The 23,748-nt window shown below is 37.8% G+C and overlaps 1 pseudogene across 1 annotated transcript; it reads left to right on the forward strand.

Moving 5' to 3' along the window:
• Nucleotides 1-9,246: 9,246 nt before the first annotated feature.
• LOC306658553 (growth arrest-specific protein 7-like) lies at nt 9,247-19,118 on the forward strand (annotated as a pseudogene). Its single transcript has one exon. The product of its transcript is annotated as a growth arrest-specific protein 7-like (transcript).
• The last annotated feature ends 4,630 nt before the right edge of the window (nt 19,119-23,748 follow it).

Below are 23,748 nucleotides of genomic sequence, written 5' to 3' on the forward strand. Positions count from 1 at the left end.
TCCACATTATCGGAAATGAGGATGGATACTCCAGCTTTTTTGCTGAGTCCATGTGCATGGTATGTTTTTCCCCATCCTTTCACCTTTAATCTATGGGTATCTTTTTCTATGAGGTGAGTCTCTTGCAGGCAACATATTGTTGGATCTTTCTTTTTAATCCAGTCTGCCAGTCTATGTCTTTTGATTGATGAATTCAGGCCATTAACATTCAGGGTTATTATAGAGAAATGATTTGGTTTCCCGGTCATTTGGTTCATTTTTAAAATTTTGTTTATTTATTTGTTTGACACAACTTGTTTCCTCCTTTATTTGACAATTCCTTTAGGATAATTCCTCCCTTTGCTGATTTGCTTCTTTGTTTTTCATCTCTTCCTCATGGAATATTTTGTTGAGAATGTTCTATAATGCTGGCTTTCTTTTTGTAAATTCTTTTAGCTTTTGTTTATCATGGAAGGATTTTATTTCATCGTCAAATTTGAAGGTAAGTTTTGCTGGGTATAAGATTCTTGGTTGGCATCCATTTTCTTTCAGGGCTTGAAAAATGTTGTTCCAGGACCTTCTAGCTTTTAGGGTCTGGATTGAAAAATCTGCTGATATGCGTATTGGTTTCCCCCTGAATGTAATTTGGTTCTTTTCTCTCACAGCCTTTAAAATTCTGTCTTTATTTTGTATGTTAGGTATTTTCATTATATTGTGCCTTGGTGTGGGTCTGTTGTAATTTTGTGTATTTGGAGTCCTGTAAGCCTCTTGAACTTGATTTTCCATTTCATTCTTCAGATTTGGGAAATTTTCTGATATTATTTCATTGAATAAATTGTTCATTCCTTTGGCTTGTTTCTCTAGACCTTCCTCAATCCCAATAATTCTTAAATTTGGCCTTTTCATGATATCCCATAGTTCTTGTAGATTCTGTTCATGATTTCTTACCATCTTCTCTGTTTGTTCAACTTTGTTTTCAAGGTTAAATATTTTGTCTTCAATGTCTGAGGTTCTGTCTTCCAGGTGTTCTATCCTATTGGATATGCTTTCTATGGAGTTCTTAATTTGGTTTATTGTTTCCTTCATGTCAAGGATTTCTGTTTGGTTTTTTTTCAATATCTCTAACTCTTTATTGAAATGATCTTTTGCTTTCTGTATTTGCTCTTTTAACTGTCGATTGGTGCGATCATTCAATGCTTGCATTTGCTCTTTCATCTCATCGTTTGCTTCTCTGATCATTTTAATTATGTACATTCTGAACTCCTTTTCTGTCATTTCTTCTGCCATGCTGTCATTGGGTTTTATTGATGTAACATCTAGATTTGTTTGCAGCATTTTCTTTCCTTGTTTTCTCATATTGTTCAGGTATCAGTGGACCGCTGAGATATTGCAGATTTCCTCTATTGACTTACAGTGTCCCTGAAGATTTCTATATATATCCCCCCTTAGCCTTTAGTAGGCTGAAGTCTTGGAGGAAGTTGATAATGCGGTGCTCCACAAGGAAGCTGCCTCTCTAGGAGTGGTGGCCTTCAGGTGGGGTATAATCTCTGCTAGTGGGCAGAGGTGCCTTCACTTGTTGACCAATGGTCATCCAAAGGGGACCTAGGCTGCGGGCTGAGGCAAGGCCTGTTTGGGCCTGAGTCTCTGGTTTTACCGTCCTTGTGGGGAAACCTCACCCGGCAGGGAAGACTCACCCGGTGGGGAGGTCTCGCTGGTCAGTTTCCTCCTAGAGGTTCCCCTCAATTTACAGCTACTGCCTGGGCTGGGCTGCCTTCCTCTGCAAAGTTTCCAGGGGCCCGGCCCTACCTCCTGGGCCTGGGAGCCTCACCCTTCGCAGATGAATCTCCTTAGGCTGCCCCTCCTCAGAGAATTTGCCTATAGGCCTGGAACCTTCGCTCCGCCCTAAGCGTGTCTCTGTGCGGCTCTTCCACCCAGAAGCCTCCTAGATCCTGGGACCCTGTTCTCCACCTAATCGCTTGGCTGCGTGGCCCCTCCTCTGAGCAGCCACCTGTGGCCCCGAACAATCGCTCTGAGTCCCAGAGACCCGCCACAGGCCTCTTCCTCCAGACAGCCGCCCAGTATGCCGGTGCGGTCACTAGGAGTCCAAGAAACTCACTTCGTTCCTCCTCCTCCCACCAACCACCCGTAGCCCGGGGCAATCAATCACTCCGAGTCGAAGTGACCCTCCCCGTTCCTCCTCCTCCTCCAGATAACCCCCCGGGTGTTCAGGAGCAGTCCCTCTGAGTGGCTCTGAATCCACGTGACCCGCTGCACGGGTCCTCTGGGCACCGCCCGGAGCTCTGGTGCAGGCACTCAAGACCAAGCGTCCCACCACGCTTCTCCTCCAGGCAGCCCCCCTGTGTTCAGGAGCTGTCACTTTAAGACCAAACAGCTCACCACTCGCCTTCTCCTCTGAGCAGCCGCCTGGAGCGCTAATGCAGTCACTGCGAGTCCAAAGGACCCGCCGTGCTCCTTCTCCTCCTTCTCCTACTCCTCCGGGCCGGCCCGGGGTTCAGAAGTGGTCAGAGTCCAAACAGCTCGCCACGCAGCCCCTTCTCTGGCAACCGCCTGTAGCTCCGGTGTAGTCACCCGAATCCAAGCGGCCGCTCCTCTTCCTCCTCGTCCTCAGGGCAGGCCCCGGGGTTCAGAAGCGTCGTTCTGATTCCAAACAGCTCGCCGGGCAGCTTCTCCTCTGGCAACCGCCTGCAGCTCTGGTGCAGTCTCTCCGAATCCAAGTGGCCACGCTCCTCTCCTCCTCCTCAGGGCAGGCCCCGGTGTCCTGAGTCCACACAGTTCTCCCCGCCACTCCTCTCCCGGGCAGCCGCCGGAGCCCCAGTGGCTGCTCCGAGTCCCAGCGCTGTGCCGAGCGGCCTCCTCTACGGCACTCCCAGCTATCCGAGTTCACTGCTCCAGCGGGGGGAGGGGCGTCTCGCCGGCAGTCTACTTCACAAAGTTTCCTGTGTTCCGGGACCCCCGTCCCATCCGGGATGCCCCCCCAGGGGGTGAGAGTCACCCGGCTGCTTTGAGTTGGTCCCAAGCGTCCCAATATCTCCTCTCTTGAATCCTGAGTCCTGGAGCAACACGAAATGCAGCCACCCTCTAGGCCGCCATCTTGAAAACCTGTTCCAGTTTTTTCTAACTAAAATAAGCATTTATCAGTCTTTCCTTCTCCCAATATGGTTTTTTAAAATATTTTTTTCGTTATTCATGGACCTTAATTTCTATGCAGTACTGAGTATAAAACCCAGTGCTTCACACATGCTAGGCAAGCACTCTACCACTGGGCTACAACCCCAGCCCCTATTATGTTTTTATAACCAGATCTTAAATGATAGTTTTCACTTTCAGTTTTTTATTAGTGCATTGTGATTATACTTAGTAATGGGGTTCATTTTGACACATATATAAATGCATATAAATATAATTTGCTCCATTGCAATCCCCAGTACTACTTTCCCTCCCTTTCTCCTTCCCCTGATCCCTTCCTCTACTACATTGGTTTTCCTTCTTACTGATAGCTTTAAAAAAAAAAAAAAAATCTCAGAAGTGCTTTTTCCTATGTGTTCTCTGTATATTTGTCACTGTACATTTGACATTTTTCATAACATTTATTACTATGTACCTTTTATTGCTTATAGTTGTCCCTTAGCATCTTCAGAGGGATGGGTTCCAGGACCCCAAATGGATTTTGATACTCAAATCCCTTATATAACTTGGCATAGTATTTGTATATAATCTGTGTACATCCTCCCCCAAATTTTAAATAATCTATGAATTACTTGTAATACCTAATAGAGTATAAAGGCTGTGTAAATAGATGTTATACTGTACTGTTTAGAGAGTAATGACCGTAAAGAAGTCTGTATCTGTTTACTACAGACAACCATCATAGCCCTAACTTCATAGTATGTAAATAAGTGACAATTTGAACCATTCTCAGACAAGTTCTACAGAGAAACTTGGGGTCTCTGAAATGGGTAGGTACAGCAGAATCTGCCTACACATCTCTTCACGCACATTCAACGTACATGCAATATATGTTACAAATTTAAGGTTTTGCATTTTAGAATTTTGTGGGGGGTTTTTGTTTGTGTTTTTGTATTTTTGATCTTCAGTTGAATCCATTGATGCAGAACTCGTGGATACACAAGACCACTTGTATATCACAGTTTCTTTATCTATTCATCTACTGATAGACATTTACGTTATTTCCAAATCTTAACTAATTTGAATAGTGCTACAGCAAACATGGAAACCCATGTATATAAGATCTATTAATTTTTGATAGGAGCACCAATAATGCACAATGGCGAAGGATAATCTCCTTGATAAATGGTGTTAAGAAGACTATATCCACATGCAAAAGACTAAAATTGAACTCTTATCTTAGATCATAAAGAAAAATTAACTAAAAATGGATTAAAGACTTAAACATATGGCCTGAAATGGGAAAATTTTTAGAAGAAAAACTTGACATTAGTCTTGTCAGTGATTTCGTTGGATATCTTGCTGAAAGTACAGACAACAAAAACAAAACAAATGAAATACACTAAACTGAAGAGCTTCAGGTATAGCAAAGGAAACAGTCACAAAATTGAAAAGGCAACCTATGGAATAGGAAATATTTTTAAACTATACCACATAAAGGGTTAATATACCAAAGTCTGCAAGAAACTCTTAAAACTGTAAAGGAAAAACAACCTTATTGAACAATATTCTTGCCAGGTACAGTGCCTATAATTCCAGTGACTCAGTGAGGAAGAAGGATCAAGGGTTGAGCCTCAGCAAAAGTGAGGCTCTAAGCAACTCAGTGAGACCCGGTCTCTAACTAAAATACAAAATAGGACTGGGGATGTAGCTCAGTGGTTCACTGCCCCTGAGTTCAATCCCTAGTACCCAAAAATATACATATATTCTTACCAGCTGGAGGTATAGCTCAGTGGTAGAGCACTTCCCTACAAGTCCCTGAGTTTGATCCCCAGGACTGAGAGAAAAAAATATTTTTTTAATTTAAAAATTTCCTAGTACTTCAAAAAAAGAATATCTGAACAGAACATTTTTTTCAAGGCAACAAAAAATGTCCAACAGGTATATGAAAAGATGCTCAGTATCACTAATCATGAGAGGAATACAAATCAAAACTGCAGTGAAATATCACCTCCAACTTACGATAGCTATTATCAAAACGATAAAGAATTGTTAGAAAGGATGCAGAGGAAAGGGAACTCTTTACTGTTGATGGGAATGTAAATTGGTATGGAAAAACAGGAAATTTTCTTAAAAAAATAAAAATAGAATTATCATTTGATCTACCTTAATCATTCTAAGTGTTGAATTCAGTAGCATTAAGCACATTCGCATTGTTGTACAGTCACATCTCCAGAACTCTTCCATCTTGTAAACTCATTAAACAGTAACTCCCTAATTCTACCTTCCACAGCTCCTGGCAACCAGTATTCAACTTTCTTTGAATTTGACTACCTTAGTGTCACACATAAGTGAAATCATATAATGTGTTTTTGTGACTTACTTCTTGTAGCATAATGCCTTTGAGGTTCATCCATGTTGTAGCATGTATCAGTTTCCTTCCTTATAAAAGCTGGATAATACTCCATTATATGTATGTTTTGTTTTCTGTTCATCTATCCGTGGGCACGTGGATTGCTTCTATTTTTTGTCTTATTTTGAATAATGTTGCTGTAACCATTGATGTAAAAATATCTCTTCCATACTCTACTTTCAATTTTCAGGGGTTATAAAACTTGAAGTAAAATTGCTGGATCCTATATTTATTTTATTTATTTATTTAAGTTTTGCAGAACTATGATACTGATTCCCATAGTGGCTACACATTACCACCCGCAGTGTGGAAGGATTTCAGTGTTTCCAGATCCTTACACTACTTTTAGTTCACACATTTTTAAAAATTTTTTTTAGTTGTAGATGGACATAATACCTTTATTTTATTTATTTTTATGTGGTGCTGAGGATCGAGCCCAGTGACTCGCACATGCTAGACAAACACTGTACCACTGAGCCACAACCCTAGCCCCATAGTTCATACATTTTTAGTAGAAGGCATTCTAATAGTTGTAAGTTGGTAATGTTTTGTGGAATTAATTTGCATTTCTCCAATAATTAGTAATGTTGAGCATCTTTTCATGTGTTTGCTAGACATTTACTTATCTTCTTTAGAGAAATTTGTAGTCAAGTTCTTTGCTCATTTTTTTAATTGGAGTGTTTGATTTTTTATTGTTGTAGACTTTTTTCGTTCATTGTTTTAAATCATAACTTTGTTGAACTTAAGTTTTAACAGTACTTTAAACAATCAGGTCACATTATTAACTGTTAAAATGTGCTATCCATATAACTAGAAACCTAAATATTGAATATTTAATAAAGTAGTCATATAATGAAGATTATTGATATATTAGCAATAATTAAAACTTTTTGCCATAGTATAATTAGGTATTATATAGATTCAACATGCTTTCAAAGGACTGAAACATGCAAAAATACTCATGTTAATTTCAGGAGATTAATTTTAGTTCTCAGTTATTAGTGAACTACTCTAAAAGTATAGTATAATTACAGACTTTGTCATTTACTTTAGAATTATCTTAATATTAATGAAGTTGTTTGTGAGATCCATAAACTTAATATAATTTGAATTTCCCAAATTTATATCTCATAAGATTAAAAGTATCAAGATCTTAAAATTCTGATACCCATGTCAGTGGCTGTTAAATCAGTGTGTTCATCTGAATATATAGGATAAGTTCAATATTCTTTTTCAAATCTTATTTTCATTTCCAGTCTTCACCATTTTATCTCTAATAATGCTATATAAAAGGTTTTTCTACTTGGCAGGGGCAGGATTTAACATTCATCAAAAGTACAATGACAAGGCAGTACACAAAAAGATGAAAGCAGCGTGAACTGCCAAAAGTTTCTGAAAAACAGAGGTAACCTTTCCTTTTTTTTAAAAGACTGCTCTTTCTTTAAGAGAACCTCTGGTTATATTACCTTGTTTTGATTTTATGAACAGGAACACTGTATGAGTCAAGTCTCCAGTGATCTCAATAAAGATCCCAGGCTTCTGTCTCACTCCTTGAAAATGTTCATTGTAGTATCATGGGAATCCTAGCATGTGAAAAGACATTTTGACGAGACAAACATCATTACCCTATGCATATGTATGATTACATGAATGGTGTGACTCTACATCATGTACAACCAGAGAAATGACAAGTACTCCATTTGTGCACATGAATAAAAAAAAAAAAAAGAGTTACTGTATGATCCAGCAGTTCTACTCCTAGATGTATACACACTTCCTTGAAATGAAAACATGTTTGCACAAAAATTTGTGCAGCAGCATTATTTATAGTACTTGAAAAATATAAACAACTCAATGTTTGTCATCTAACAGATAGATTAATAAAATATGGTATAATCAAGCAATTCAAAGGAATAAAACGCATTATGATATATGCTATGAAATGGAGGAGTTACATGCTAAGTATTTTTAAAAAGTCACAAAAATATGAAATGTCCAGAATAAGGAAATCTATACAAAGTAGATTGACTATTATCAGGAGTTGAGAGAAAGGATAGTGGGAAGTGACTGTTATAATTACCATTTTATTTGGAGGTGAGGAAAATGTTATGTATGAAATTAAATAGTTATAATGCTATTTGTGCAACTTTGTGAGTCTGTAGAAAACACCAAATTTTTACTTCAACAGGGTGAATTTTTTAGTATGTAAATTATCTCAATAAAGTTGTAATTTAGGGGAAAAAAGAGCCATTAAATGACTTTTATACCATTCATTGGTATGTATAATTCTATGATGTGAATTATATCTCAGTACAACAGTTTAAAAAACAGACCACACATGATCAAAAATTTAAAATCAAAAAGATCTATTGTTTGTAGCCCATAGGAACAGTTAATTGAGTTATTTATTATACATCTGCTGTATGTCAGGTCCTTTGTTAAATAATGGATATGAAAAGATGATTAAAAGGCTTAGGTTCTGGCTTAGTTGGAGAAAGAAAATCATTAATCTTAATAAAATGAGTATCAAGATTATCATTTTGAAACAATAGAATTCAGACAGAAAAACTAATAAAATTCTTCTGTTTAGATTCTCTGGATCTTAAAATTGTATCAACTCCCTATATACCTAGATTATATTACTCTAGCTACCTTTAGAAATGCATTTACCCTTATTTGTAGTAAAGGTGCCATTATTTAAAGATTGAAAAGCATCAGACATAGACTGAACCCTAGGACCATAGAGCCTTTTTTCTTTCTTTAGTAATTGACTTTCATACCCTTCCTTGCTTCTGGTTCAGAGATCCATAACTAGGAGTCTGAAACAAATGCCCTTTTTTATTCCAGTTATTCTATAGTGGTCATTAGCAATATTATGATTTTAAGTAGTTTTGCTGTTTGGTTTTTTTTTTTGTTGTTGTTGTTGTTTTTTCCTAATTTGGAAGTTACACACTTTCTATAATGTTTTTAGGAATTTTCCTTTTTTACCATGTATAGCTAACATAGGTATACCCTTAGTATCTTTTTCTCCCTCCCATACAATACCAACAGGCTTAGAACTTTTTATTTGATTATTCTACACTTGTTTTTTTAACCATAAGCAATATAAATCCAAAGTATAGTAACTCAACAAAAGGGGACTTTGTTAATGCATTTGAGTGGGAGATTAAGGAAAAGTTAGGTCCTGGCCTCAAATAGTATAATATGGCTTTTTATTTCTTCTTTGCAGGCATACTGTAATTGGCTTTATCCATGTTGCCAGGGAAAATTGGTTGCTAAAAGTCCTGCTTTACTTGAACTTTTAATGGCTCTGATCCAAATAGAAACAAGCCAGTGACAAGGAAGATATTATTTTGAATGACCCTCCTCACATGTGCAACCCTGAACTATGGTCAGGACAGGAACTAGAGTATAATTCAAGTCTAGGTCATGTTCTCCTTAGGCTGGAAGTGGAAGTTGAGCCAAAGTGTTGAGCAAGACTGCTGACCAGAGTGATAACTATTACCAGAAGTAGAGGAAGAGAGTACTCTGTAAACAGAAATAACAGAGATCAGTATGTATAATCAGTACTTATTGAACAAAATTCATGGACCCATATACAAAAGAATATACTAAGTAAATTTTTGACCTCAGCTCTTAGAGTACGTTAGATGTATGTAGTTCTTCAAATTGAAACTTGTAATTCACAGTGTTAGAGAAGTACATATTTTTAAGAGGTACAGTTTGGAGGATTATGACAAATTATAATGAATGTGGGGAAACATGCACTAAAATATTGGAAATATTGAACTATAATTTGTTCAAATGTAATGCAAGCTTTATAAATAAGCTCACATCAGTTTTCACGTACAGGTAAGGTATATTATGTGTTGGTTAAGATCATAGAGCCGTACTGTCCAACTGTACAATAGAACTTTCCACAGTAGTGATAATCTTCCATATCTGCACTTCCCAGCATGGTATCCACTAGCCAGTTATGACTACTGAGAAATTTATAACTGAAGAACTGAATTATAAATCTTAATTAAAATTAAATAATTAAATTTAAATATGTGACTTACTTATTGGAGTACCTTGTTTGATATCCTGGCATCTATATTTTAGTAGTTTTAATGCATTGGGCAACTTAAAACCTTTCTTACCTTCATTTACCCATCTGTAAAATAGAGATAAGTATATACTTATCTAGTTGGATTATTCTGAGAATTGAATGACTTAATTTATGTAAATGTGTTTGGTATTTCCCTAGCATTCAGCACTTTTTGTTAGTCATTTTTGTTTTTATTGCATTGTCTTATCACCACCTTGGAATAGGAGCTAATAAAATGAAGGACCAATAATCCAACAGTTGGAATTTTTTATTAAACTCTTTGGAGCTATAGCACTTGGACCATTTATTGATAATGGATACATTACTATAGCATGTACAGAAAATGGGGTTAAAATGTAGATAGGAAGGTTTTAGGAACAAGTATTTTAGTACCAAGTGTTGTCAACTCTTGAAATTGGTTGCCAGGGGAAATTTTTATCTAACCAAGGTCACTGTACTTGGTTCATTGTGATTTGATTAGTATTTTCCATTTTTAAGATGGCTAAATGTGTTTTTAAACCTTAAAATGAAAATAATGGAATTTTTTTATTTTTTAATCTTTCCTTATTCCTTTATTCCTTCCTTCCTCCCTCTCCTTTTCCCTCCCCTGCCCTCCTCCCTCTCCTCCCTTACCCTTCCCTACCCTCCTTTAACCCAGGGGCACTTTACCACTGAGCCACATCACCAGTCCTTTTTGGTTTTTATTTTGAGACAGGGTCTCACCAAGTTGCTGAAGGCCTTGTTAAATTGCTGAGGCTAGCTTCAAACTTATGATCCTTCTGTCTCAACCTACTGTGTTGTTGGGATTACAGGCATGCACCACCATCTCCAGCTGTATTTTTAAAAATACTTTAAGGTTATTTGCCTGTAATGCCTATTGCCTGACTAACTGACATCATTAAGCAAAGCTTTCTTTAAGGATTTTTTTCTCTAAAAGTCAAAATACATTTAAATAAGACATAGAGCTTACTACTTTTTAATCTGCTGTGCTCCTGTTATTTAATTGTTTAATGAAACCTTAAAACTAAGATACCTATATCGCTGGTTTTGATTTTACTAAATAGATTACTTTTCAGCTTTCATTCTTTTAGAATTTTTCCCCTTGTTATATTTATTTAATTTTCACATTATTTTATTGATGTGTTATAGTTGCATATAATGGTGGAATTTGTCGTTACATATTAGTACATGTATGCAATATAACTTGGGCCAATATCATGCCACAGCACTTCCCCCCCTGCTCCCCTCCTCCTACCTTCTGATCTCTTTCCTCTGTTCTATTGATCTCCCTTTGATTTTCATGAGATCCCATCACCGCCCTTCTTTTCCTTTTTCCTCTCTAACTTCCACGTATGAGAGAAAACATATGTCTCTTGACCTGAGTTTGGCCTACTTCACTTAGCATAATGTTCTAAAATATCATCCTTTTCCTGCAAATGACATAATTCATTTTTCTTTATGTCACTTTTCATTCTTAAATATTAATTTGCTATTTTGCCCCCAGAAATGCTTTGGGATATTATAAAATCCCTGGGTTCATCTTGGATTTCTTTGATTTTTGTAGTTTTTTTCCCATCAACCTTTGATTAAAAGCAGATTTGCGCTTTTAATTGCTGAACTGTCCATTGTTAGATACTTGTGCTGAACTCCTTTGACCTGCTCATTTCTTGTCTCTCATACTATAATCCACCCATCTACTGTTTGCAATTTTTAGACATTTATTGGTTTGTTTTCTCTTATCACTGGGTAGTTGAAGCATCAGTCTGTCTCCATGAATGTTTGAAGTATTCTCTGACAGAGCCCTTTCTCTTTTTTGAAAAGTGGAACTGACTCTTCTTTTCTCATAGTAATATTGATGAACTTTCTTTTAGCCTACTTATCATGTATGTAAGCTCATTCTCTTATGTAATTTCTTATGTCTCTTTTTCCATTTTAGACATTGACTTTTTTTTTTTTTTTGGTATCAAGGATTGAACCCATATGTACTTTACCACTGAACCACATTCCCAGCCCTTGTTATTTTTATTCTTTTATTTTGAGATAGGATCTCTGTAAGTTGCTCAGGGCCTCGCTAAGTTGCTGAGGCTGGCCTTGAACTTGTGATCCTCTGCCCCAGCCTCCTGAGTGAATGGGATTACAGGTGTGTACCATCGTGCCTGGCAGATACTGACATTTCTTATGAAAAGGCAATCCTAGTTTCTGTGGTTTGCCTGTGAGATACAGACTTCTAAAGTGGTTTTTCAGTCTCCTGTTATAATTTCTCTTTTTGTCATTTAATCTTTGGTGTGAATTTTTAAATTTTCTTCATATTTATATAGTTTCTTAGTGTGCACAGTTATACAATCAGTATACTGATTTACATGTTTTTTAAAACCTATTTTGAGCTATGAATTAATTACTTAAAGCTTAATATTTGTGGAAATGAAGTCTTCTTAGTAAGTAATACATTTACTTGCTAAACTAAAGGAAAAAATACTCTTTTAGTATGCCCACTAGATATAGATGGACAATCTACAAAATATTGTACTATAATTATGAATAATTCAGCTTGCATCTGTTTTATAACTACCAAGTCAGTTCAATCACAGGGGTCAAGATTTCGAAATGACCAATTTTCTCTAAAACAATTGCATAGAAATTACTGGATTTTTATTTATAAAGTCAGTGCACATCATATTTTTCTGCAAGACTTAAATTCTTCTTTTCTCAGTCATTTAATGTGTAAATTTTCAAGTTTTTATGATTCACTGGTAGCATGTGGGCATACTAAAGATTGAAGGTATAAACTAAAAAATGTAATCTAAATATGATGCAGATGGCATTTAGATTACTTTGTCTTAACATAAAGCATTTATACTTTACCACTAGGTGTTTTTTTTCTTAATACATTTCTTTCTGAATTTATTTTTAAAGCCATGTCTTTAAAATTTGTACTAAAGGTGAAAATTGTAGTTGAAATATTTGGAATCATAGACTCTTTGGGTAGAAATAAAAAGTTATTATAGGGAGTTGGAGTATTTAACGGGCATACCCAGTACTTTTCCACTTCCTAGACTCTGTAACAGTACACTTCTCATCACCAGAGGCCATGTGACTCATCTGGAGTATGAGCAGAAGATACTGTCTTGGAGGCTATGTGTTGAGATGGCAGAACACAGATAGAAGTAGCCTGAGTCTGACTTACCATATGGAAGGCATACAGTAAATATTTCAGGCTCTGTGGGCCACATTCCATTTCTGTTACATATTCTTGTATATTATTATCACAAATTTTTAAAAACACAGAAACAGGTCATGTGCCCTAGTTTATTAACCTCTAATGGAGAGTAACTGGAATGGTATCTGCAAGATAGAAGTCTTTGTATTAACCCACTGAGCTTTAAGGATTCCTTATCACACACAGCATAACTTGTCTTGATAAACAGGTGATAGCCTTGTCTCTCTGTGAGATGGCCTACTCCATTGTTGGACAACACCATCTATAAGAAATGCTTCTTTGTAGTCAAAGTCTTGATTTCATTTTATCTATTCATCCAAGTTCTTCTACGTAATGATTATACTTCATGGCAGACTTTTATTTTCTTGGGATAGTCTTCAGATCTCCAAATGGTCTCTTAATTTAGGGAAAAACAAAATATCAAATGATATTTTTTTTTAAAAAGCTAGGCTCAAAATAACAGTTATATTAATTAGAATATTATAAACTATATTTAAGTTTAAAAAAATCATTTGCACAAATGGGAAGAATACTTGACTCTCCATTCAAGAGAAAAGACTGTCAACTCAGTTTTACGTATTAATGTTTAAAAAATTAATTGACTTGTAGGCTTAGTTTTCTTTATCTTCACAACTGTTGACTAATGGCTGTTTGTTGGAATGAGGACACCCAGGCATTGGGTGAGACTGATATTGTGAGATTTTCCAGGTTGTGAGGTTTAGTAAGGAATATTTAGCATCTTCTAGTGTGTGTTTTATTATTTCCAAAACTTCCCCCTTTTAAGCAGCAAATCACCATTGGTGTGATACTTAGGCACCCTAAAATCTATAAAATGGGCAGTGATTAATGCAGTTGTATACCATTTTTATGCAGCATGTTATCTAATTTTATTTATGTACTGTAAGAGCAAGCTTAAGAATTATACTTTGAAGGCAAAGATAAATTCTTTCTGTTCTAAAAACTTTGATATATAGTTTTTTGAGAATGAAGACTATGTGCCTATCTTGTTCCCCTTTTGCTTTTGCTGCTGCAACACACAAAATGTGGTTCTCTTTTGGGTATCTGTATACTCTGTTTTGGTTAGCCTATGACCTCATTTTGGTGAAGATGATTTATGTGATTTTATTGCATACTCTTTGGCCCTTTGTAAGCCATCTTAAACTTTGGGTAAGGTATTTGGTATAAAAAGTACCTTTTGGCCCTCAGTAAAGGTTCATTATTATTATTTATAAAATAATTTGGACTGGCCAGAATACGTACTGAAATCCCAGTATAACATTTATGAAATACTGATAGGGAAAAAAGACCAAAATATATAATAAGTAAAAATAAGCTATAGTACTAACCTTAAGTTATTTTTTCATATTTACCTTTTGACTCTTAAATATTATCCTTTATATTTTGTATCTCTGCATAGGCAATAAGTTAGATATGAGCAATTGCTTACTTGATGTGTGCACAGTATTATGCTTAGAATGAGATGAATGAAAATTTACTTCTGCAAATGGTGGACTAAAATGTTGCAGAAAAAAATATATAGATAGGTCTTAAAGAGTCATGGTTTCTCCAAGTACAGGTCCTAGCACATACATTTTTGTCGACCTTTTTTTAATTTGTTCTTTTTAATACATGACAGTAGAATGTATTTTTACATATTATACATACATGGAGTATAACTTCCCATCTTGTGGTGTACATGTAAAGTTACACTTGTCATGTATTATATATGAACATAGGAAAGTTCTGTCCAGTTCATTCTACTCTTTTCCTATTCCCATCCCCCAACTCCCTTTGTCTAATCCAGTGAACTTCTATTCTTTCCTCCTCACCCCACCCCCCGTTATGTGTTAGCATATCACATATCAGAGTGAACATTTGGCCTGTGGTTTGGGGAAATTGACATTTCATTTAGCATGATATCCTCCAGTTCCATCCATTTACTGGCAAATGCCATAATTTCATTCTTCTTTATTCATGAATAATATTCCACTGTGTATTTTTACCACATTTTCTTTATCCATTCATCTGTTGAAGGGCATCCAGGTTGGTTCCGTAGCTTAGCTATTGTGAATTGAGCTGCTATAAACATTGATGTGGCCAGGTCACTATAGTATGCCAATTTTAAATCCTTCGGGTCTGAGGAGTGGGATTACTGGGTCAAATGGTGGTTCTGTTCCAAAGTTTTTTTGAGGAATCTCCATACTGGTTGAACCAATTTGTAGTCCCAACAGCAATGTATGAATGTACCTTTTCCCCTACATCCTGGCCAACATTTATTGTTACTTGTATTCTTGATAATTGCTACTATGACTGGAGTGAGATAAAAATCTCCGTGTACTTTTAATTTGCATTTCTCTAATTGCTAGAGATTTTGTTGATATTTTAATATGTACTTAAATGTACTGCATATTTATAGAAGACAAAATATAGATAAGCAAAAATATGAAAACTAGCTGTCAGTAAATTACTATTTAATATTAACATGGTATATATTCAACTAAACTTAAAATATATTTTCCATATTTCCATATTTCCCTGACAGGTAGTTGTTACTAAATCGGTGTTATTCCTTTTTTTTTTTAAACTCAAGGTCAGATCAAACCAGACCTACCATTTTGTGGTCTGGTCTTTCACCTAAAGGGTTGTGATCATCTTGGCTGCCAATAAAGGAATTTCTATATCTTATTCAGTTTATTTCCATTTACACAGCTAGTCCTATAGTCTTTATAGTTCTCAGTCTTTTAAAAGAGTGCTTTTTAAGAAAAAAGAAAAAGCAGCTTTGATGTATGTTGGAAGTGTTTTCTTTAGTGTAAAATTTCTCTAAGTGATCTTCTTGGATCAAAGTAGATGCAATTTAAGGTTTTTGATTTATACTACTCTATTGACCTTCAAAAGCTCTAGAGCATTTTTCCTCCCATCAACAGTTTGGGAATGCACATTTGTCTAGGCCTTCCTTACACTTGGCAGATTTCTGTCCAAAAGTTCTCTTTTTTAAATTATTTTTCTTTAATCAGAAAGTTTTAATTTCTTTTCTATGAAATACCTACTTATGTTCCATATCCTTTGCTCTCCACTGGAGCTCATCGATGGTCTGCGATCCAGGAGCCATCTTGGGACTGCGGCATGGCGGAGCCTATGGAAACTGAAACCCAGATTTGTGAGGTACTGGAAACCTTCAGGGATACTATAAATCTACAGGGTAGAAACTGTACTACATCAGATCCCCACAGCTAGATGGGAAAACACACAAACAAAATGAAAAAAAAAAAAAAAAAAAAAAAAAAAAAAGGGAATAAAGCACTCCAAACAAACCAGGATACTCCAATTATAGACTCCATTGACAAACCAGTCAAAGAAATGTCAGAGAAGGAGTTCAGAATATACTTAGTAAAACTGCTTCACAACTTTAAGGAGGATATAAAGATATAAAGAGTGAAATCAGAGCTATGTTTCAGGAGAAGGAAGATATCTTAAAGGAAGAGATAAAGATCTTGAGAAGAAATCTAGTAGAAATCTTTGAAATGAAGGAATCAATAAACCAAAATAAAAATTCAATGGAAAGTAGCACCAACAGAGGATACCACTTGGAAGACAGAACTTCAGGCAATGAAGACAAAATATATAATTTTGAAAATAAAGGTGACCACACAGAGAAAATGATAAATTGCATGACGTTCCCTCACCCAGACACAATGCCTGAACAGCAGCTGCTAAAGCCAACTGAGTGGAACTACTGTGACTACTTCTGGGCTGATAAGAAAGATCCCCAAGGCAATAGCACCATGGCGGGGTTCGAACTGCTGCTCCAAAAGCATCTGAAGGGCAAACAAATGCAGAAAGAAATGTCTGAATTCATCCGAGAGAGGATAAAGATTGAAGAAGAATATGCGAAGAACTTGGCTAAACTCTCTCAGGACTCATCCACTGCACAGGAGGAAGGCTCCCTGGGAGAAGCATGGGCTCAGGTGAAGAAGAGCCTGGCAGATGAAGCAGAAGTTCATCTCAAGTTCTCCACCAAGCTTCACAGCGAGGTAGAGAAGCCCCTAATGAACTGTCATGAGCACTTCAAGAAAGACATGAGAAAGTGTGACCACCATATCGCTGACCTCCGCAAGCAACTCGCCAGCCGCTATGCATCAGTGGAGAAGTCCTTGAAAGCCCTCACAGAGCGGCAGAGAGACCTGGATATGAAGACCTAGCAGCTGGAGATCAAGCTGAGCAACAAGTCGGACAGAGGAGGACATCAAGAAGGCACGGAGGAAGTCCACACCGACTGGCGATGACCTCCTGTGCTGTGTGGACCTCTACAACCAGTCCAGTCCAAGTGGTTTGAAAAGATGGTGACCAACCCTTTGGAGCTGGAGCGACTGGAAGTGGAGAGGGTGGAGATGATCCAGCAAATTTGTGCCAGTACACACAGCTGTGGCATGAGACAGACACGTTCAACCAAAGCACAATTGAGCCCGTGGACCAACTGCTTCGAAAAGTGAACCTGGCCAAAGACAGCTGTGGGTCAGAGAACACAAAATGGGCAATGTTCGCCCTGTGGACATGGAGATCTAGACACGCCTGTGTGGCCCCAGGAGTCCTGCCCAGGAGAGAGGCTGGGTGACCCACGGAGAGGAGATGGTGTCTCCTGCTGGGTGAAGCTGCCCTCCCACCCACTCTCCTATCCACTGAGGAGAGAGCTGGCGATTCCAGAGGGTGATCTGGATGGCCCAGCTGGGGGATCCCAAATATTCCCAGGCCAAGAAGACAGACCTGCAACCCTGCCCTTGTCTCCAAGACTGAAGCCTCCAAACCCCATGCCATGCTTGTTGCTCTGAGAACAAACTGAGGCTGGAACTTTGTGGTCCCTGCTGAGTTCATAGGGATGGCCATCACACACTTGTGCCCTTGGGCGCCCAAAGGCCCATCCTCCAACTGGTCCCTTTATCTCCTTAGGGGCTTTGGAAGATCAGGGGAGGGCCGCCTGTGCCTCCAAGCCAATGTCAGGATCAGACTCATGAAGGTGCCATCAGCTCAGGCTGCACGTAGAATCCTTTACAGCCCTCTATTTTTCTCATTGTATTCTGGGAGCCCAAATCTAGCTTTTCTTGGCCACTTTTCATCCCCATGAGTCTTGAGAAGGCCTGTTTTCTGTCTTCCTAGACCAACCCTGCCTAGAGAGGTGAGGATGAAACTACCTCATTCGGCAAATTAGCCCCAAGTCTGAGCATTGAATCATGGTTCCTATTAGACCAGGCATTGTCTCTGAAGTCTCTGGAAATCCCAATCCATCCATTCCTCAGCTGCTTTCTCAAGGCAGTCCCCACCCTGCCACTCCTGCCCAGTCTCACTAGAGGGAGCTTTCCAAAGTTCTCAGCCAGAAAGACCTCCTTCAGCCCTGTGTATTTCCAAAGGCTTTGAGGGATGGAGATACCAGCTCACCTCAGAAACCAGATGGGGTCTGTCTGCCATGGTGTCCTGTCCAACACTGGGCTACCCTGACCACAACTCTCCCAGGCTGCCCACCATGGGCTTAATGGGACTAGGTCAGTCCCACATGAAAGACAGATTAGGGAAGGTCCCTTTGTCATTCCCCATATGGCTCCATCTGCTTATGCATGATGGGGTTTGGACTGCTGTCCCTTGTATGGGCACTGCGGACTTTCATGGCCATAGGAGTTCTTTGCTATCCAGGTGTGTCCTGCCACCTGGGCCTCTAGCTACTCTGAACTTTCCAGAACCCTATGCTAAACCCTCCCTTGGTGCCAGCACCTCCTTTCCCTCTGTCCATCTTCCCTGGAGAAGCCTGGGCCAACTGTGATTCGGGAAGCTTTTCAACACTGCCACTGAGTTCAGCCCGTCACTTCCTTTCTCTACTACAGCACACATGATCACCATATTAACCTAGAGAATCAGCCTGTGGGGACTGGGAGAAGAAATTGACATAGTGAGCAAGGAACAAATTCTAGCCAGAAACCCATGCTCTGAGGGTCCATCTTTCTTAATCTTTCCATCAGTGGCTTTGGATTGACCCTTCCATCTCCCATGGGGGCAGAATTCTATGAGCACAATTCACTGATCTTTCCCTCAATTTTACATGCTAATAATGGTTAACATTAATCCTGAATCTCTTGGCATCTCTTCCATTAAATTGGAATTGTTTTCTCATAGTTTGTAGTAGAAAGATGTCCCATATACTAAAGCAAACAAACAAACAAAAAAAAAAAGAAATACCTGCTTATTTCACTGACTGTATCTTAAGGTATGCTCATCTTTTTCTTTGATGCTTGCAAAAAAATTTTTTTTAATTTTTTATAGACTACATTTTGATTCATTGAACACAAATGGGGTACATCATTTTGTTTCCATGGTTGTACATGATATAGATTCATACCATTCACATAATCATACATGTACATAAGGTAATGATGTCTGTCTCATTCCACCATTTTTCATACCCCCCCCAATTTCCTTCTACATAATCCAGAGTTCCTCCATTCTTCTCTCACTCCCCACACTCCCCACCCCCATTATATATCATTCTCCACTTCTCAGGGAAAACATTTGACCTTTGGTTTTTTGAGATTGGCTTGTTTCACTTAGCATGATATTCCCAGTTCCATCCATTTATTTGCAAATACCATATTATTATTACTCTTTATGGCTGAATAATATTCCATTGTGTACATATGCCACAGTTTCTTTATCCATTCATCTATTGAAGGCATCTAGTTCGTTTCCACAGTCTAGATATTGTGAACTGAGCTACTATAAACATTGATGTGGCTGTGTTACTGTAGTATGCTGATTTTAAGTCTTTTGGGTATAAACCGAGGAATGGGATAACTGGGTCAAAAGGTGGGTCAATTTCAACTTTTCTGAGGATTTTCCACACTGCTTTCCAGAGTGGCTGCACCAATTTGCAACTCCACCAGCAATGTAAAAGTGTGCCTTTTTCCCCACATCCATGCCAACATTCTAAATGGAGTAAGATGAAGTCTTAGAGTTGTTTTAATTTGCATTTCTCTAATCACTAGAGATGTTGAACACCTTTTCATATATTTATTAATCACCTGTATGTCTTCTGTAAAGTGTCTGTCCCATTCCTTGGCCCATTTATTGATTGGGTTCTTTGTGTTTTTGGTGTAAAGTTTTGTAAGTTCTTTATGAATTTTAAAGATAAGTTCTCTATCTGAAGTGTGTGTGGAAAAGATTTTCTCCCACTCTGTAGGCTCTCTTTTTACATTATTGAATGCTTCCTTTGCTGAGAAAAAGCGTTTTAGTTTGAATCTACCCCATTTATTGATTCTTGCTTTGATTTCTTGCACTTCGGGAGTCCTTGTTGAGGAGGTCTGATCCTAAGCCAACATGATGAAGATTCAGGCCTACTTTGTCTTCTGTTATGTGCAGGGTCTCTGGTCTAATTCCTAAGTCCTAAACCATTTTGAGTTTAGTTTTGTGCAGGGTGAGAGATAGAGGTTTAATTTCATTTTACTGCATATGGATTTCTAGTTTTGCCAGCACCATTTGTTGAACAGGCTGTCTTTTCTCCATTGTACGTTTTTGGTTCCTTTATCTAGTGTGAGGTGACTGTATTTATGTGGTTTTTGTCTCTGTGTCTTCTATTCTGTACCATTGCTCTGCCTGAATATTTTGGTGCCAATACCATTCCATTTTTGTTACTGTTGCTCTGTAGTATAGTTTAAGGTCTGGTATTGTGATACCTCCTGCTTCACTTTTTCTACTCAGGATTGTTTTGGCTATTCGAGGTCTCTTGTTCTTCCAGATGAAGTTCATGATTGCTTTCTCTATTTCTGTGAGGAATGTCATTGGGAGTTTAATTGGAATTACATTGAATCTGTATAGCACCTTTGGTAGAATGGCCATTTTGACAATGTTAATTCTGCCTATACAAGAACATGGGAGATCTTTCCATCTTCTAAGGTTTTCTTCAATTTCTTTCTTTAGTGTTGTGTAGTTTTCTTTGTAGAGGTCTTTCACCTCTTTTGTTAGATTAATTCCTAAGTTGTTTTTTGGGGGGGTTTTTTTTGGTTTTTATTTTGTTTTTTTTTTTTTTTTTGAGGCTATTGCGAATGGAGTGGTTTTCCTAATTTCTCTTTCAGAGGATTCATCACTTATGAATAGAAATGCATTAGATTTACATGTATTGATTTTATATCCTGCTACTTTGCTGAATTCATTTATTAGTTCTAGAAGTTTTCTTTTTTTTTTTTATTGTAAACAAATGGGATACATGTTGTTTCTCTGTTTGTACATGGCGTAAAGGCATACCATTTGTGTAATCATAAATTTACATAGAGTAATGTTGTTTGATTCATTCTGTTATTTTTTCCCTTCCCCCCACCCCTCCCACCCCTCTTTACCCTCTATACAGTACTTCCTTCCTCCATACTTGCCCCCCTCCCTAACCCTAACTCTAACCCTAACACTAACCCTTCCCTCCCCCCCATTATGTGTCATCCTCCACTTATTAGCAATATCATTCGTCCTTTGGCTTTTTGAGATTGGCTTATCTCACTTAGCATGATATTCTCAAATTTCATCCATTTGCCTGCAAATGCCATAATTTTATCATTCTTTATGGCTGAGTAATATTCCATTGTATATATATACCACAGTTTCTTTATCCACTCATCAATTGAAGGGCATCTAGGTTGGTTCCACAGTCTGCCTATTGTGAATTGAGCAGCTGTGAACATTGATGTGGCTGTATCTCTGTAGTATGCTGACTTTAAGTCCTTTGGGTATAGGCCAAGGAGTGGGATAGCTGGGTCAAATGGTGGGTCCATTCCAAGTTTTCTAAGGAATCTCCACACTGCTTTCCAGAGTGGCTGCACTAATTTGCAGCCCCACCAGCAATGTATGAGTGTACCTTTCTCCCCACATCCTCGCCAACACCTGTTGTTGCTGGTTTTCTTGATAATCGCCGTTCTAATTGGGGTGAGATGGAATCTTAGGGTGGTTTTGATTTGCATTTCTCTTATTACTAGAGATGTTGAACATTTTTCCATATGTTTGTTGATTGCTTGTAGATCTTCTTCTGTGAAGTGTCTATTCATTTCCTTAGCCCATTTGTCAACTGGATTATTTGAATTCTTCGAGTAGAGTTTTTTGAGTTCTTTATAGATTCTGGAGATTAGTGCTCTATCTGAAGTATGATTGGCAAAGGTATTCTCCCACTCTGTAGGCTCTTTCTTTGCATTGTTGATAGTTTCTTTGCTGAGAGAAAGCTTTTTAGTTTGAATCTATCCCAGTGGTTGATTCTAGCTTTTATTTCTTGTGCTATGGGAGTCCTGCTAAAGAAGTCTGATCCTAGACCAACAAGGTGAAGATTTGGACCTACTTTTTCTTCTATAATCTGCAGGGTCTCTGGTCTGATTCCAAGGTCCTTAATCCATTTTGAGTTTAGTTTCGTGCATGGTGAGAGATATGGGTTTAGTTTCATTCTGTTGCATATGGATTTCCAATTCTCCCAGCACCATTTGTTGAAGAGGCTATCTTTTCTCCATTGCATATTTTTGGCACCTTTGTCTAGTATGAGAAAATTGTATTTATTTGGGTTTGTGTCCATATTCTCTATTCTGTACCATTGATCTACCTGTCTATTTTGGTACCAATACCATGCAGTTTCTGTTACTATTGCTTTGTAGTAGAGTTGAAGATCTGGTATTGCAATACCCCCTGTTTCACTTTTCCTGCTAAGGATTGCTTTAGCTATTCTGGGTTTCTTATTCTTCCAGATGAATTTCATAATTGCTTGCTCTATTTCTGTAAGGTACGTCATTGGGATTTTAATTGGAATTGCATTGAATTTGTATAGCACTTTAGGTAGTATGGCCATTTTGACAATATTAATTCTTCCTATCCAAGAACATGGAAGATCTTTCCATCTTCTAAGGTGTTCTTTAATTTCTTTCTTTAGTGTTCTGTAGTTCTCATTGTAGAGGTCTTTCACCTCTTTTGTGAGATTGATTCCCAAGTATTTTATTTTTTTTGAGGCTACTGTGAATGGGGTAGTTTTCCTAATTTCTCTTTCTGAAGATTCATCACTTATGTATAAAAATGCATTGGATTTATGGGCATTGATCTTGTAACCTGCTACTTTACTGAATTCACTTATGAGTTCTAAGAGTTTTCTGGTGGAATTTCCAGGTTCCTCTAAATATATAATCATGTCATCAGCGAACAGGGATAGTTTGAGTTCTTCTTTTCCAATTCGTATCCCTTTAATTTCTTTGGTTTGTCTAATTGCTCTGGCCAGAGTCTCAAGAACGATGTTGAATAGAAGTGGTGAAAGAGGGCATCCCTGCCTTGTTCCAGTTTTTAGGGGGAATGCTTTCAGTTTTTCACCATTTAGAATGATATTAGCCATGGGCTTAGCATAAATGGCCTTTACAATGTTAAGGAATGTTCCCACTATCCCTATTTTTTCTAGTGTTTTGCGCATGAAGGGGTGCTGTATTTTATCAAATGCTTTTTCTGCATCTATTGAAATAATCATGTGATTCTTGACTTTAAGTCTATTAATGTGGTGAATTACGTTTATTGATTTCCTGATGTTGAACCAACCTTGCATCCCTGGGATGAAACCCACTTGGTCATGATGCACTATCTTTTTAATATGTTTTTGTATGCGATTTGCTAAAATTTTGTTGAGAATTTTTGCGTCGATGTTCATTAAGGATATTGGTCTGAAATTTTCTTTCCTTGATGAGTCTCTGTCTGGTTTAGGTATCAGGGTGATATTGGCTTCATAGAATGAGTTTGGGAGGGTTCCCTCCTCTTCTATTTTATGGAATACTTTGAGAAGTATTGGAATGAGCTCTTCTTTAAAGGTTTTGTAGAACTCAGCTGAGAACCCATCTGGTCCCGGACTTTTCTTTGTTGGTAGGC

This window comes from Sciurus vulgaris (genome assembly GCF_902686455.1).
Source record: "Sciurus vulgaris genome assembly, chromosome: 3".
Taxonomy (NCBI): Eukaryota; Metazoa; Chordata; class Mammalia; order Rodentia; family Sciuridae; genus Sciurus; species Sciurus vulgaris.